At 45.5% G+C, this 16,769-nt stretch overlaps 1 protein-coding gene across 1 annotated transcript in view; it reads right to left on the reverse strand.

Annotated features, from left to right (window-relative positions):
* The window catches only part of LOC306973519 (zinc finger protein 40-like), a gene marked incomplete at its 3' end in the record, with an annotated part of 39,069 nt that overhangs the window by 8,273 nt on the left and 14,027 nt on the right, over positions 1 to 16,769 (reverse strand). The gene's annotated exons all lie outside the window — the stretch shown is intronic.

Genomic DNA, 16,769 nt, shown 5'->3' on the forward strand with positions numbered 1-16,769 from the left:
ACAGAGGAGAGAGAGGAGGAGAGAGGGGAGAGAGAGAGGAGGAGAGAGATAGAGGAGAAAGAGAGGAGGAGAGAGGGAGAGAGAGAGGAGGAGAGAGATAGAGGAGAGAGAGAGGAGGAGAGAGATAGAGGAGAAAAAGAGGAGGAGAGAGAGAGGAGGAGAGAGGGAGAGAGAGAGGAGGAGAGAGATAGAGGAGAGAGAGAGGAGGAGAGAGATAGAGGAGAAAAAGAGGAGGAGAGAGGGGAGAGAGAGGAGGAGAGAGAGGAGGAGAGAGATAGAGGAGAGAGAGAGGAGGAGAGAGGGAGAGAGAGGAGGAGAGAGAGGAGAGAGAGAGAGGAGAGAGAGAGATAGAGGAGAAAGAGAGGAGGAGAGAGGGGAGAGAGAGGAGAGAGGGAGAGAGAGGAGGAGAGAGAGAGAGGAGGAGAGAGATAGAGGAGAGAGAGAGGAGGAGAGAGATAGAGGAGAAAGAGAGGAGGAGAGAGGGGAGAGAGAGGAGAGAGGGAGAGAGAGGGGAGAGAGAGGAGAGAGGGAGAGAGAGATAGAGGAGAGAGATAGAGGAGAGAGAGAGGAGAGAGGGAGAGAGAGATAGAGGAGAAAGAGAGGAGGAGAGAGGGGAGAGAGGGAGAGAGAGGAGGAGAGAGGGGAGAGAGAGAGGAGGAGAGAGATAGAGGAGAGAGAGAGGAGAGAGGGAGAGAGAGATAGAGGAGAGAGAGGAGGAGAGAGAGGAGAGAGGGAGAGAGAGATAGAGGAGAAAGAGAGGAGGAGAGAGGGGAGAGAGAGAGGAGGAGAGAGGGGAGAGAGAGGAGAGAGAGGAGGAGAGAGGGGAGAGAGAGAGGAGGAGAGAGGGGAGAGAGAGGAGAGAGAGGAGGAGAGAGGGGAGAGAGAGAGGAGGAGAGAGATAGAGGAGAAAGAGAGGAGGAGAGAGGGGAGAGAGAGGAGAGAGGAGAGAGGGAGAGAGAGATAGAGGAGAGAGAGGAGGAGAGAGAGGAGAGAGGGAGAGAGAGATAGAGGAGAGAGAGGAGGAGAGAGGGGAGAGAGAGAGGAGGAGAGAGGGGAGAGAGAGGAGAGAGAGGAGGAGAGAGATAGAGGAGAGAGAGGAGAGAGAGAGGAGGAGAGAGAGGAGGGGAGGAGAGAGGAGGAGAGAGAGAGGAGGAGAGAGATAGAGGAGAGAGAGAGAGGAGAGAGAGAGGAGGAGAGAGAGGAGGGGAGGAGAGAGGAGGAGAGAGAGGGGAGAGAGAGAGGAGGAGAGAGATAGAGGAGAGAGATAGAGGAGAGAGAGGAGAGAGAGAGGAGGAGAGAGAGGAGGGGAGGAGAGAGGAGGAGAGAGAGAGGAGGAGAGAGATAGAGGAGAGAGAGAGAGGAGAGAGAGAGGAGGAGAGAGATAGAGGAGAGAGAGGAGAGAGGGGAGAGAGAGATAGAGGAGAGAGAGAGGAGGAGAGAGATAGAGGAGAGAGAGGAGGAGAGAGAGGAGAGAGAGAGAGGAGGAGAGAGAGGAGGGGAGGAGAGAGGAGGAGAGAGGGAGAGAGAGAGGAGGAGAGAGATAGAGGAGAGAGAGAGGAGGAGAGAGGGAGAGAGAGGAGAGAGATAGAGGAGAGAGAGGAGAGAGATAGAGGAGAGAGAGAGGAGGAGAGAGATAGAGGAGAGAGAGGAGGAGAGAGAGGAGAGAGTGAGAGGAGGAGAGAGAGAGAGAGAGGAGAGAGATAGAGGAGAGAGAGGAGAGAGGGGAGAGAGAGAGAGAGGAGAGAGATAGAGGAGAGAGAGGAGAGAGGGGAGAGAGAGATAGAGGAGAGAGAGAGGAGGAGAGAGATAGAGGAGAGAGAGGAGGAGAGAGAGGAGAGAGAGAGGAGGAGAGAGATAGAGGAGAGAGAGGAGAGAGGGGAGAGAGAGATAGAGGAGAGAGAGAGGAGGAGAGAGATAGAGGAGAGAGAGGAGGAGAGAGAGGAGGAGAGAGATAGAGGAGAGAGAGAGGAGGAGAGAGATAGAGGAGAGAGAGAGGAGGAGAGAGATAGAGGAGAGAGAGAGGAGAGAGGGGGGAGAGAGATAGAGGAGAGAGAGAGGAGGAGAGAGATAGAGGAGAGAGAGGAGGAGAGAGATAGAGGAGAGAGAGGAGAGAGAGAGGAGGGAGAGAGAGGAGGAGAGAGATAGAGGAGAGAGAGGAGAGAGAGAGGAGGAGAGAGAGGAGGAGAGAGATAGAGGAGAGAGAGGAGAGAGAGAGGAGGAGAGAGAGGAGAGAGAGAGAGGAGGAGAGAGATAGAGGAGAGAGAGAGGAGAGAGGAGAGAGAGAGAGGAGGAGAGAGAGGAGGAGAGAGAGAGGAGGAGAGAGAGGAGGAGAGAGATAGAGGAGGAGAGAGAGGAGGAGAGAGATAGAGGAGAGAGAGAGGAGGAGAGAGGGAGAGAGAGGAGGAGAGAGATAGAGGAGAGAGAGAGGAGGAGAGAGATAGAGGAGAGAGAGAGGAGGAGAGAGAGGTGGGGAGCGAGAGGAGAGAGGGAGAGAGAGATAGAGGAGAGAGATAGAGGAGAGAGAGGAGAGAGAGAGGAGGAGAGAGAGGAGGGGAGGAGAGAGATAGAGGAGAGAGAGGAGAGAGAGGAGAGAGAGAGAGGAGAGAGGGAGGAGGGGAGGAGGAGGAGGAGGGGAGGAGAGAGGGAGAGAGAGGAGAGAGAGGAGGAGAGAGGGGAAATAGAAGAGGAGGAGGGAGAGAAAGAGGAGGAGGGAGAGAAAGAGGAGAAGAGGGAGAGAAAGAAGAGGAGAAGTGGGGAGTAGAGGAGGGAAAGGGGAGGTGGGTGTAGCGGGAGAATGCAGCAAATCAGAGGCAGCCAAACAAACAAGAAAAATCCCCAAAATAAAGATGTTGTTTGTTTTGAGACCGTGGCCTGTGGCAGGTGTTTGTCGGCCTGCCCCGGGGGCGGCTGTGTCCCTTTGCAGAGCGTCTCCTCTGACTCAGTTTCCTCTTCTCACGCTCAGACCGAGGCGTGAAACTAAACTGCGCCTCGTTTAATAAGATGATTCTGTGGTTTTCAGTGAGAAACAGAAACTCCCCGGGCCTTTCCGAAACCGCTCCCCCCTCCCTCACCCTCCTCCCGCATCGACGCCACACTTAGCAGGTGTGTGTTACACTGAGAGCCGTCCCACGAGCAACACAACAAACAACTTCAGTTCCGCGTTTACTCAGGACCCAAGTGTTTTGAAAACAATGATGGAAATGTGACAAAAATGTGAGAAAACATTGACAAAAAATTACAAAAAATTGACAAAAAAATTACAAAAATGTGATAAAAAAAATACAAAAAATGTGATAAAAGTTTGACAAAAAAATTACAAGAAATTGACAAAAAATGTACGAAAAATTGATGAAAAAGTGGCAAGAATGTGACAAAAAAGTGAGAAAACATTGACAAAAAAATTACGAAAAATTAAAAAAATCGGCGAAAAATTGTGACAAAATTTGACAAAAAATTCCAAAAAAAGGACCAAAAAATGTGACAAAAATGTGATTAAAATTGAAGAAAAAATGACAAAAAAGTGACAAAAAAATGACAAAAATGTGACAAAATTTGACAAAAAAAATACAAAAAATTGACAAAAAATTACAAAGAAATTACAAAAAAAAAAGACAAAAATGTGATAAAAATTGACGAAAAAACTGACAAAAATGTGACAAAAAATTACAAAAAAAAAGTTACAAATATGAGTTGAATACCCAACAAAAAAATGATGGAAAAAAAATCTGATGACGTGAGAAAAAAAAATCCTGTCGGTTCAGGCGGGAGTTAAGAGGTTAATATAACATGTTATTTGCATAGATAGAAACAAATGCAAATGTGGGCTATCAAAAACATAAAAAGTAAATAAAAAAAAGTAACTTTATTATTTGCAGTTATGTGTTTTTCGTGCTTGACATCGCCGCGACTCACAGGCACTTTTTCATTTTGACCTCAGAGACAAAAAGTTTGGGCCCCCCGGTTTAGTGAGACTGAGACTGACATAAGACTGTTTATATTTTTGCTCCTTTTCAGTGACTTTAGTGTGAAAAAGATGGAGCCGTTTCCTCATGATCAACGACATTATATCTACTTCAGATTGAAGACTTTTCAGAGACGTTTCTGGCCTGATTTAAAGCTTCACCTTTGTGCGGTCGAGGCTGCGGCTGATTCCAAAACACGGCAGCGTTTACAGGAAACCGAAGCAAAACTGAAAGTGCGTTTGACGCGGCGGCTCAGTCAGAAACAAACACAGATGTTTTTCAGAGCGACGTGAGAAACAGGCTCAACGCTCGCTGGATCCAGGCCAAACCACAGTCACAGAGCAGAACCTGAACCTCCTCTGGCTCCAGGTCCTCCTCATCACTTTCAAAGCCCTCCGTGATGTGGCCCCTCCAGACCTCACTGACCTCCTCCTCCATCGCACTCCATCTCACTCCCTCCTCTGTAAGACCAAGCGGAGAACCTGGGGAAACAGAGCCTTCTCCATCGCCCCTCCCACACTCTGGAACCTCTGAGCCTGTTCTGACCCCCCCACCTTCAAAAAAGAACAAACCCCACCTCTTTGAAACGGCTTTTAACCTCTTAACTCCCGCCTGAACTGAGAGGATCTTTTTCCTCACGTCATCAGATTGTTTTGCCATCATTTTTCTGTTGGGTATTCCACTCATTTTTGTAAGTTTTTGGCATTTTTTGTCACATATTTGTCACTTTTTTGTTTGTTTTTTTGTCAATTTTTTATCAAATTTCTGTCATTTTTTTGTACTTTTTTTTGTCAATTTTTTGTCATTTTTTTGTCAATTTTTTTTTATTTTTTGTCAAATTTGTATCACATTTTTGTCATTTTTTCGTTCATTTTTTCGTTCATTTTTTCGTTCATTTCTTGTGACATTTTTGCCGCTTTTTAATCACATTTTTGTATTTTTTGGTCACATTTTTTGTCATTTTTTTGTCACATTTTTGTCATTTTTTCGTCAAATTTTTATCAAATTTCTGTCATTTTTTTGTAATTTTTTTGGTCAAATTTTTGTCATTTTTTTGTCCATTTTTTTGTCTTTTTTTTTATTTTTTGTCAAATTTTTTGTCACATTTTGTCAAATTTTTTGTCACATTTTTTGTCAATTTCTTGTGACATTTTTGCCGCTTTTTAATCCCATTTTTGTATTTTTAGGTCACATTTTTGTCATTTTTTTTGGTCAATTTTTTGTCAAATTTTTTGCACATTTTTGTATTTATTGGTCACATTTTTTGTCATTTTTTTTGTCATTTTTTGTCATTTTTTTGTCATTTTTTTGTCAAATTTTTGTCATTATTTGTCACATTTTTTGTCCCATTTTTGTCACATTTTTTATCACATTTTTGTCAATTTTTCCTCCATTTTTTGTCAATTTCTTGTGACATTTTTGCCACTTTTTCATCAACTTTTTGGTCAATGTTTTTGTCACATCTTCATCATTGTTTTCGTCTCAGTTTTGTTGCTATTTTCTCACCTTTTTTCCAGAAGCTTTTGGATTAGGGTAAAGGCAAACTGGAGAAAATGTGCTCGGTTCAGGTGGGAGTTAAGGGGTTAAAGTCCAGTAACTGCCCTCTATTTGAGAGTTCTGTGTTTATGTCTGATTTTGTTACGATGAGGCGAGTCTCAAGGTCTCAGTGAAAACAAACAGCTTCCATGTGTCTCCAGGACCTCAGAGAGACTCCACACAAGTCTCTGTGGTCTCCTTTGTCTCCAACAGGTCTCAGAGACGTCACAGAAACGTCTCACAGGTTGAGGACGATAAACAGTGTTCTCGACACAGCTGATTGAGACCCGTGAGCGTCTCAGAGACTGAAACCTGTTTTCACCAAGACCTGGAGACTCTTATCTCCAGGGGTCAGCGGCAACTCGGGTCTCCAGCTAGTCTCCAGGCCGGTGAGACAGGCCCTTCAGAGAGACTGTCTGTGTCCGAATGTCCACACTAGTCCCTGACCCCTCATTCACTACACAGGCCGCACTATATAGTCACTGATTCTGTTGGTGATTCAGACACAAGACACTACTTTCTCCGCGCTGCGTGACGTCACGCGCTGTGGCTGCAGATATGTTTAAAAAAAATATATAATCTGAATTTATTTATTGTTACAAACGTTTATTTTGTGAAACAGAACGACTGTTTTGGCACTTTTACAGGCGTTACTCTCATCACAAAAAAAGGAAGAAAAAAAAATCACCCCAGCGTTAGTCGGTCAGAGCCTGGTGTCCGAAGCGCCAGCAGATTGAGTGACGACATCTGCTAAAAGTTCAATAAACTCCGGGAATGAAGTATTTCTGCAATAAAAAACAAACTCAGAGACAGTGGAATATTTACGGATAAATACGAGTCAGATACGCTTTTACTTCACATGGATTTTACATGAATGTCTTGGATTATTCGAGAGGAAGCTGTCGGTCATTTAACAGCTCCAGCTAAAGGTTAGCAGCTAACGTTAGCATCTTTTCACCGTAACTGTTTATATTTAGGTCGTTTAGTCATGACAAATACAAACACACGACTGAAACAGCTGATTTACTTCAGTCGTGTTTAGTTCACAGACCTGTCTCTGTCAGGCTCTTCTCTCTCTCTCTCTCTTCCCACTCTCGCAATGCATTGTGGGAAATATTGACCCGTTTAGTGACCATCCATGCTCACTGCTTTTCGAGATGCATAGTGGGAAATTTCGAGTGCACAACTTTTTTCTCTCTGGACATTCGGACACCCCTACAAAATGTGACTATATAGTGACTATATAGGGACTATATAGTCACTATATAGTCACTATATAGTGATTATATAGTGACTATATAGGGACTATATAGTCACTATATAATCACTATATAGGGAATAGTGTGGACATTCGGACACAGCCAATGTCTTCAAACAGGAAGTCCCATATTTACCAATCCAAGCTCAACTGCAGTTTACGCCGAAGTCTCCTAACCCAATTTAAAAAAACAAGGAACATTTCATTTTTTACTATATTTTCCACAAATAAACAGTTTATTTTAAACCTAAACCGAAAAGTCTCTGTACTGATATGTTACAAAATAAAACTACACATTTAAGCCTGGTTTATTTAGATGTTTCTCATCAATCTCTGTCTCCACATTTAAACCTGTTCAGCTCCTCAAACACAACAGCTGTGTGTCCTACAGAACACTTTCCGGTTGGGGTAAAGCCTCCAGCACAGACCTGCTCATCACACTTTCCGGTTGGGGTAAAGCCTCCAGCACAGGCCTGATCATCACACTTTCCGGTTGGGGTAAAGCCTCCAGCACAGGCCTGATCATCACACTTTCCGGTTGGGGTAAAGCCTCCAGCACAGGCCTGCTCACCATCACCCTGTGCAGATTCATCAGGGCGTGAGTTTTTACGACGGCTCTTTTGTCCTGAACAAAAGGCGGTTTCAGAAACAGCTGAGTGATCCATGACTCAACACCAGGTTCCTCCACACGAGAAACAACAACACGTTTAATCACTCTGAGGAACCAGGGGAGGAACCAGAGGAACGAGGGGAACCAGGGGAGGAACCAGGGGAGGAACCAGGGGACCGAGGGGAACCAGGGGAGGAACCAGGGGAGGAACCAGAGGAACCAGGGGAGGAACCAGAGGAACCAGGGGAGGAACCAGGGGAACCAGGGGAGGAACCAGGGGAGGAACCAGAGGAACCAGGGGAGGAACCAGAGGAACCAGGGGAGGAACCAGGGGAGGAACCAGAGGAACCAGGGGAGGAACCAGAGGAACCAGGGGAGGAACCAGGGGAGAAACCAGGGGAATGAGGGGAACCAGGGGAGGAACCAGGGGAGGATCCAGGGGAGGAGCCAGGGGAGGAACCAGGGGAGGAACCAGAGGAACCAGGGGAGGAACCAGAGGAACCAGGGGAGGAACCAGGGGAGGATCCAGGGGAGGAGCCAGGGGAGGAACCAGGGGAGGAACCAGAGGAACCAGGGGAGGAACCAGAGGAACCAGGGGAGGAACCAGGGGAGGATCCAGGGGAGGAGCCAGGGGAGGAACCAGAGGAACCAGGGGAGGAACCAGAGGAACCAGGGGAGGAACCAGGGGAATGAGGGGAACCAGGGGAGGAACCAGGGGAGGAACCAGGGGAATGAGGGGAACCAGGGGACCGAGGGGAACCAGGGGAGGAATCAGAGGAGGAACCAGGGGACCGAGGGGAACCAGGGGAACGACGGGAACCAGGGGAGGAACCAGGGGAGGAACCAGGGGAACCAGGGGAATGAGGGGAACCAGGGGAACCAGGGGAATGAGGGGAACCAGGGGAGGAAACAGGGGAACCAGGGGAATGAGGGGAACCAGGGGAACCAGGGGAATGAGGGGAACCAGGGGAACCAGGGGAATGAGGGGAACCAGGGGAACCAGGGGAATGAGGGGAACCAGGGGAATGAGGGGAACCAGGGGAGGAAACAGGGGAACCAGGGGAATGAGGGGAACCAGGGGAATGAGGGGAACCAGGGGAGGAAACAGGGGAACCAGGGGAATCATCTTGGAACACATGGCTGTAAAATCTGTCAATATTTGTGAATGAAAACTGGATGAAACGGTCGCAGCTACTTCCTGGTTTTCTCCTCGTCCAGGGTCAGTTCAGTCATTTTTACGCTCAAAGATGTGGAGGAAAGTAGTAAATCATCTCCACTTGGATCAAAAAGCGACTCTTCCACCTGCAGAGACTTGCCTTCACACTGAACTGTTCTCTTTTCCCTGGGTTTGGTTTCCCTGAACGTCACATGGCTCTGGGGTAAATCTGCACCGGAACTGAAGTCTGACGAATGAACTGAAGTGACAAGTCTCAGCCTGTCTCTGTTTGTCCAGAAGCTCTGCAGCCTGTGCGTCACCATGAACCATCCTGTACATGAGGGACACGAGCGCAGAGGAACTCTCTGTTCAGAAGCTCTGCAGCCTGTGTGTCACCATGAACCATCCTGTACATGAGGGCCACGAGCAGAGAGGAACTCTCTGTTCAGAAGCTCTGCAGCCTGTGCGTCACCATGAACCATCCTGTACATGAGGGCCACGAGCGCAGAGGAACTCTCTGTCCAGAAGCTCTGCAGCCTGTGTGTCACCATGAACCATCCTGTACATGAGGGCCACGAGCGCAGAGGAACTCTCTGTCCAGAAGCTCTGCAGCCTGTGCGTCACCATGAACCATCCTGTACATGAGGGCCACGAGCGCAGAGGAACTCTCTGTCCAGAAGCTCTGCAGCCTGTGCGTCACCATGAACCATCCTGTACATGAGGGCCATGAGCGCAGAGGAACTCTCTGTCCAGAAGCTCTGCAGCCTGTGTGTCACCATGAACCATCCTGTACATGAGGGCCACGAGCGCAGAGGAACTCTCTGTTTGTTTAGAAGCTCTGCAGCCTGTGCGTCACCATGAACCATCCTGTACATGAGGGCCACGAGCGGAGAGGAACTCTCTGTTCAGAAGCTCTGCAGCCTGTGTGTCACCATGAACCATCCTGTACATGAGGGCCACGAGCTGAGAGGAACTCTCTGTTTATCCAGAAGCTCTGCAGCCTGTGTGTCACCATGAACCATCCTGTACATGAGGGCCACGAGCGCAGAGGAACTCTCTGTTTAGAAGCTCTGCAGCCTGTGTGTCACCATGAACCATCCTGTACATGAGGGCCACGAGCGCAGAGGAACTCTCTGTTTAGAAGCTCTGCAGCCTGTGCGTCACCAGGAACCATCCTGTACCTGAGGGCCACGAGCGGAGAGGAACTCTCTGTTTAGAAGCTCTGCAGCCTGTGCGTCACCATGAACCATCCTGTACATGAGGGCCACGAGCGCAGAGGAACTCTCTGTTCAGAAGCTCTGCAGCCTGTGCATCACCATGAACCATCCTGTACCTGAGGGCCACGAGCGCAGAGGAACTCTCTGTTTAGAAGCTCTGCAGCCTGTGCGTCACCAGGAACCATCCTGTACACGAGGGCCACGAGCGCAGAGGAACTCTCTGTCCAGAAGCTCTGCAGCCTGTGTGTCACCATGAACCATCCTGTACATGAGGGCCACGAGCGCAGAGGAACTCTCTGTTCAGAAGCTCTGCAGCCTGTGTGTCACCATGAACCATCCTGTACCTGAGGGACACGAGCGGAGAGGAACTCTCTGTTTAGAAGCTCTGCAGCCTGTGCGTCACCATGAACCATCCTGTACATGAGGGCCACGAGCGCAGAGGAACTCTCTGTCCAGAAGCTCTGCAGCCTGTGCGTCACCAGGAACCATCCTGTACATGAGGGCCACGAGCGGAGAGGAACTCTCTGTCCAGAAGCTCTGCAGCCTGTGCGTCACCATGAACCATCCTGTACATGAGGGCCACGAGAGGAGAGGAACTCTCTGTTTAGAAGCTCTGCAGCCTGTGCGTCACCATGAACCATCCTGTACATGAGGGCCACGAGCGCAGAGGAACTCCAGTGAGAAACGGATCCTCACAAACTCGGCTCTGAAAAGGCTGAACAGAAGTGCACACATGGAGAAAAGTGTCGCTCGGCCAATCAGCTGCCGTTTCCAGAGAAGGGGCGGGGCTTGTGCTTCCTCAGAAAAACATGACGTGGGGAATTCCTGCCCAAGAGTCACAGAGTCACAAAACCCAAACGCTGCACTGCAAAAAGTGGATTCTGAGCAAGTAAAAAAGTCTTACTTTAAGAAATAAGTTACTATTTTTCCCTAAAAAGTATTTTCCTCCCTTTACATCTTAGTTTTCATGTCAGATATAAAAATGATGATGTTTATTTTATGATGTTTTGTCTGCGAGGTGGAGGTAACAGGAAGTAGCTGCTGCGCCGCGTAGAAAGGCCGTCTTTCCCGCGGGTTTTCATTCATAAATATTGACAGATTTGACATCCACGTGTCCTGCTAAGGGGCCCCGTGATGACGCTTTCACCCAAATATGGTGTTTTTCCTCCTACGAGACGCTGGAGCGGAAAAGCGGAAGAACGGGCCGAGCATGAGCACTCGCTACAAAACTTCAGGGCTGGTTTTCTCTGAATGAGAGAAGCCGCACTCGGGCAGAGCCTGAGCCCTTATAGAAGCTCCCACAGACTCCAAACTTTACAGGCTGAGACAAAACAAGGTTTTGAAGGTTTTTTCAGAAGGATTTTTTAATATCTAATTCCAAACCTGATTTATTCAGCTTTGAAACCAAAAAAACAGGCGGCATTTGAGTTTTTACAGATTTTTTCACTGATGAACAAAATATCCAAAATCCCCTCTGAAATACTAATATGTCAATGAAATAAAAACATAACATTTAATTTGGCTCAATTCATTATTTTGATTTCGTTGCCCAAAATATAGGCAATTTTGGCCATTTTAATGCTCAAAATGCCTTATCTTTATGTGAAAACATAAAATGACAGAAAAAGTGCAATACATTTTTTCCTCATATTTATATCTGTGATGTTCAGCAAAAGCTTCAAATTGAAATCTCTACATTTATCTTTTTTCCCCTATTCACCTGCAGTGTCTCACCTTAAATATTAGTGTTTATTAAGAACATTTTGCTCAAAAATGTGTATAATTTAGAACATTTTGCTTAAATCAAGCAACGTTTAAGTAAAACACCCACATTTTTTCACTAAATAAGAATGTTTTCCTTAAATGATTCCATTTCCTGAGGACATTTTGCTTGATTCTAGCTATTTATTTACTTAAATTTAGTGTTTCTTTCTTGTTTTATGATGAAAAAAATATTCTAGAAAAAAGAAATCTCGTCAAAAGATTTGTTTCCTTGTTTTTTGCAGAGTACAACCTCCACTCTGAGCGGGTTTTAAATATGTTTGTCAGCAGAGACACTTTACGAGGGAAACACTGAACCCAGATGTACTTTTATCGATCTGTTTCTGATGTAAATTTACAAAACATCCACAGCGATGCTACAAGGACCAGGGAGGACTCACTTTAAACCTTTAATGTGAGACTGGGCATTAAAAACTAGTCGTTTACTGGTTATAAACTGAACCTGCATCAGCGCTGGTGCTCCTGGACGAGTGAGAGCCGCTGCAGATGGAGCCGTTCCTCCCTGATGATTCAGAGTGAAGCAGTTGTGCGTTTGGCAGCGGCCGCCCACTCGGCTCCGCTCTGTGGGCGCCTTATGTAACCGCACAGGCTGAAGGAGCCCCGCCTCCACCCGCCCCCCCCCGCCGCCGCCACAGCTACACCCGCCGTGCCCCGCCCCCCCCGTCTCCCCCGTCTCCCCCGTCTCCCCCATGCTAACATGACCGAGGACAGGTACACATGAACTCGTCTGAGCTCAGGTGAGAACATGTCTCAGTGTGGAAACAAGAGGCCTGTTCCTTTAACCGCTTAACTCCCGCCTGAACCGAGTTCTCCAGTTTGGCTTTACCTCAATCCAAAAGCTTCTGGAAAAAAGGTGAGAAAATAGCAACAGAACTGAGACAAAATCAATGATGGAAATGTGAGGAAAAAGTGAGAAACACATTGATAAAAAAGTGACGAAAAATTGATGAAAAAGTGGCAAAAAATGACAAAAAATAAAAAAAAGAAGAAGAAAAAGAAGAAAAAGAAGAAGAAAAAGAAGAACAAGAAGAAGAAGAAAAAGAAGAAGAAAAAAAGAAAAAAAGAAGCAGAAGAAGAAAAAGAAGAAGAAGAAAAAGAAGAAGAAAAAAAAGAAAAACAAAAGAAAAAGAAGAAAATGTGAGAAAACACTGACGAAACAGTGACGAAAAATTGATGAAAAAGTGGCAAAAATGTCACAAACAAATTGACAAAAAAATGACTAAAATTAAAAAAAAAAGAAGAAGCAGAAGAAGAAAAAAAGAAGCAGAAGCAGTAGAAGAAAAAGAAGAAGAAAAAGTCTGAATCAGACCTCAGTGAGTGACATCATGTTGCAAAGAAACAGCTGCAAACACAAAGTTTGAACAGGAGACGCTCAAGAAATGACTTTTTTTTGCACATTTTGGTCATTTTGTTGAATTTTTGTTGAATTTTTGTTGAATTTTTGTTGAATTTTTGTCACTTTTTTGTTGAATTTTTGTCACATTTTTTGTAACTTTTTTGCTGAATTTTTGTCACTTTTTGGTTGAGATTTTGTCACATTTTTGATGATTTTTTGATGAATTTTTGTCACATTTTTGTCACATTTTTGTAACTTTTTTGTTGAATTTTTGTAACTTTTTTGTCACTTTTTTGTCACTTTTTTGTCACTTTTTTGCTGAATTTTTGTCACTTTTTTGATGAATTTTTGTCACATTTTTGTCACATTTTTGTTGAGTTTTTGTCACTTTTTTGTCACATTTTGTCACATTTTTGTCACATTTTTGTTGAATTTTTGTCACTTTTTGGTTGAGTTTTTGTCACATTTTTGTCACATCTGTGTTGAATTTTTAATTATTTTTTCCATCATTTCCGTGTTTTTCTCATGTTTTCATCCTCTTTTTCTCGCTCTATTGATGCTTTCCTTTGTAGCTTTTAGATTTGGGTAAAGCTCGGTTGAGGCGGGACTGGTGGCCCCAGAGCCGGTGGCCCCTCTGCGCTCTCCCAGAACGTCCGCCCCTGGATGAACAACAGCATCAAAACTCGGCTCTAAAGACAGTTATGTGCAGAGCTGAGTGCCGTTAAACTACTTTATTCCAAAACTAAACAAGATCCAGAATCCAACACAAAACAAAGCCGCACATTTCACTTTTGTTTTTGTTTTTAAAGTGAAATGAGAGAAAACTTCCCTCACGTTCCCCTCAGTTATCATTGTTATTTTCCTCCAGCGCAGCGTCAAAGCCTCGGATCCTACCTCCTCTTTCAGCGCTGCGTCCTTTCCCTCTCGGATCAGGGGAACACCTCCTCCTCCACCTCCTCCACCTCCTCCTCCACCTCCACCTCCTCCTCCGCTCGCTTATCCAAAAACAACCGCGCCGTTTCTCCCGAATCCAAGCGCTCCCGAAAACGCGCAGCTCGATCCTCAAGCGCGCGAGGCTGTGGCGTGACTCGGCTCCATCGCTCCGGCGCTCAGGGAAAGCCCTCTCCCTCTCTCTCCCCTCTCTCTCCCCTCTCTCTCCCCTCTCTCTCCCCCCCTCCCCTCCCCCCCTCCCTCTCTGGAGAAGCCAAACAACGCGTCTAAAAGCAGCGCGAGCGCAGAAGAGGACGCGGCGTCAGCGGCGTCAGCGGCGCGCGCAGATTAGCGGCGGTAACCTACTTGTAGCGCGAGGCTATAAATACTCTGCACCGGAGCATTGTCGGGCTAATTGGCAGAGCTAATAACACCGGAGCAGGGGACAGACTGTTACGTAAGGCTGTGCGTGTGCGTGCGTGTGTGTGTGCGTGCGTGCGTGAGTCAGGAGAAAGTCACGTGTCAGACAGTTTCAGTGAAATATGTGACAAGTGTGAGACTTTCTCTGCAGATCAGGGACGTGAGTGAGGGGCACGCACGGCACGTTTAACCTCTTACCACCCGCCTAGACCGAATGCATTCTGTTCTCTTATATAGGCCTGTGTAACACCTCATTTGAAAGCTAAGACCCACAGAACTGATCTTTTTCCTCGAGTTGTTGCTGTGTTGTGTCACCTTGTGTATGTTTTTTTTCTTTCTTTTTTTTTTCATTTTTGTCACATTTTTGTCACTTTTTTGTTGAATTTTTTTTCACATTTTGGTTGAATTTTTGTCATTTTTTTGTTTAATTTTTGTCGAATTTTTGTCATTTTTTTTTTAATTTTTGTCGAATTTTTGTCTTTTTTTTTTTATTTTTTGTCGAATTTGTGTCATTTTTTTTGCTGAGTTTTTGTCACATTTTTATAGAATTTTTTTCACATTTTTGTTGATTTTTTTGTCACATTTTTGTTGATTTTTTTGTTGAATTTGTGTCATTTTTTTGCTGAGTTTTTGTCACATTTTTGTCGAATTTTTGTCATTTTTTGTTGAATTTTTTTCACATTTTTGTCACATTTTTATTGAATTTTTGTCACATTTTTGTCGAATTTCTGTCATTTTTTGTTGAATTCTTGTCTTTTTTTTTTAATTTTGTCGAATTTTTGTCATTTTTTTGGTGAGTTTTTGTCACATTTTTATTGATTTTTTGTCACATTTTTGTCGAATTTTTGTCGAATTTTTGTTGATTTTTTTTCCACATTTTTGTCATTTTTTTGTTGAATTTTTGTCATTTTTTTGTTGAATTTTTGTCACATTTTTATTGATTTTTTGTCACATTTTTGTCGAATTTTTGTCATTTTTTTGTCACATTTTTGTCACATTTTTGTCGCGTTTACATCCTTGTTTTCTTCATTTTTTTGTGGCTGTTTTGGTGCTTTTTTCCCCAAGAAGCTTTTAGATTCGGGTAAAGCCAAACTGGAGAAAATGGGATCCGTTCAGGTGGGAGTTCAGAGGTTAAAGGAAGTGACTTGGTTGTTTCAGCTCAATATTTTTACCCCAATTATTTTTTTCATTTATTAAAAAAGCCCAATGTCCTTTTTTTTTTTTTTTACAATTTTTAAATTATTATTTTTACCCATTTTTTTTCTTTTTTCCATTTTTCCCCCTCTCTTCAAATCAGGCCCCATTTTTCACAGATTTCTTCGCACTGGAGCTGAACCCCATGTTGTAAATGTGCAGATCTTCCAAACATTAGTTTCTGTTTCCTGGTTCCAGACGACACATATTCCAGCATAAAGGCATCGAAAACACAGTATTGTTCAAGTATCGGGTACTTTACCCTCGAGTCATTTAATGTTTTATATAACAATAAGTTTTACTGTATTTGTCTGTACAGTATTTCTGGTGACAAAGTGTAATACTGTGATGGACAGAGTCAGGCTCCTGAACCGTTTGGAGACGTGTGGGTTTGTTGTAGCGACGGTTGCGGAATAAAAGCAGGAACAAGGTTGAACCAGAGCCTGAGGCCAGAGAAGTTCCCTCAGAGTCACAGAGGAAACACCGACAAGTCCACACACGACCAGGTGAACTCCTGCACCTCAGAGAGAGGAGCTCCTCAGAGAGAGGAGATCCTCAGAGAGAGGAGATCCTCAGAGAGAGGAGATCCTCAGAGAGAGGAGATCCTCAGAGAGAGGAGATCCTCAGAGAGAGGAGATCCTCAGAGGAAACATCAGAGAGGAGATCCTCAGAGGAACATCAGAGAGGAGATCCTCAGAGGAACATCAGAGAGGAGATCCTCAGAGTCACAGAGGAAACACCGACAAGTCCACACACGACCAGGTGAACTCCTTCACTACAGAGAGAGGAGCTCCTCAGAGGAAACATCAGGTTAACTCCTTCACTACAGAGAGAGGAGACCCTCAGAGGAAACATCAGGTTTACTCCTTCACTGCAGAGAGAGGAGACCCTCAGAGTCAAACAAACTCTCCTCGTCTCCTCCTCTTGGTCTCCTTCTCCTCTAACACTGAAGTTTAAAGTTTCTTCTGTGACTCTGAATGAATCACTGCCTCCAGGAACAGCGGAGGTCTTCATTCAGAAGAACCTCCCCCTCCCTGGAGCTCAGCAGGACGACGGGAACTCCTCCAACTCCGACTGTTTACTGTGTGTTTAATCCACAGGAACTGGAGCGAGGCTGAAGTCCAGGTCAGATCATTCGAACACGAACATGTCAGAGCAGGAAGCGCTGACGACGAGGTTTTCTACTGAATTATGAATCAACCTCAGTCGGAAAGATCTCTGTTCATTTCTGATGAAGGCCTGGAGTGAAAAGGTCCAGCAGAGTCACTGTTTCCAAAGAAATGTGGATCCAGTGGGAATGAGGAGAAGGAGGAGGAGAAGGAGGAGAAGGAGACAAAGAAAGAGAAAGAGAAAGAGGAGGAGAAGAAG

The sequence above is a fragment of the Gobius niger genome, assembly GCF_951799975.1.
Source record: "Gobius niger genome assembly, chromosome: 14".
Classification (NCBI taxonomy): domain Eukaryota; kingdom Metazoa; phylum Chordata; class Actinopteri; order Gobiiformes; family Gobiidae; genus Gobius; species Gobius niger.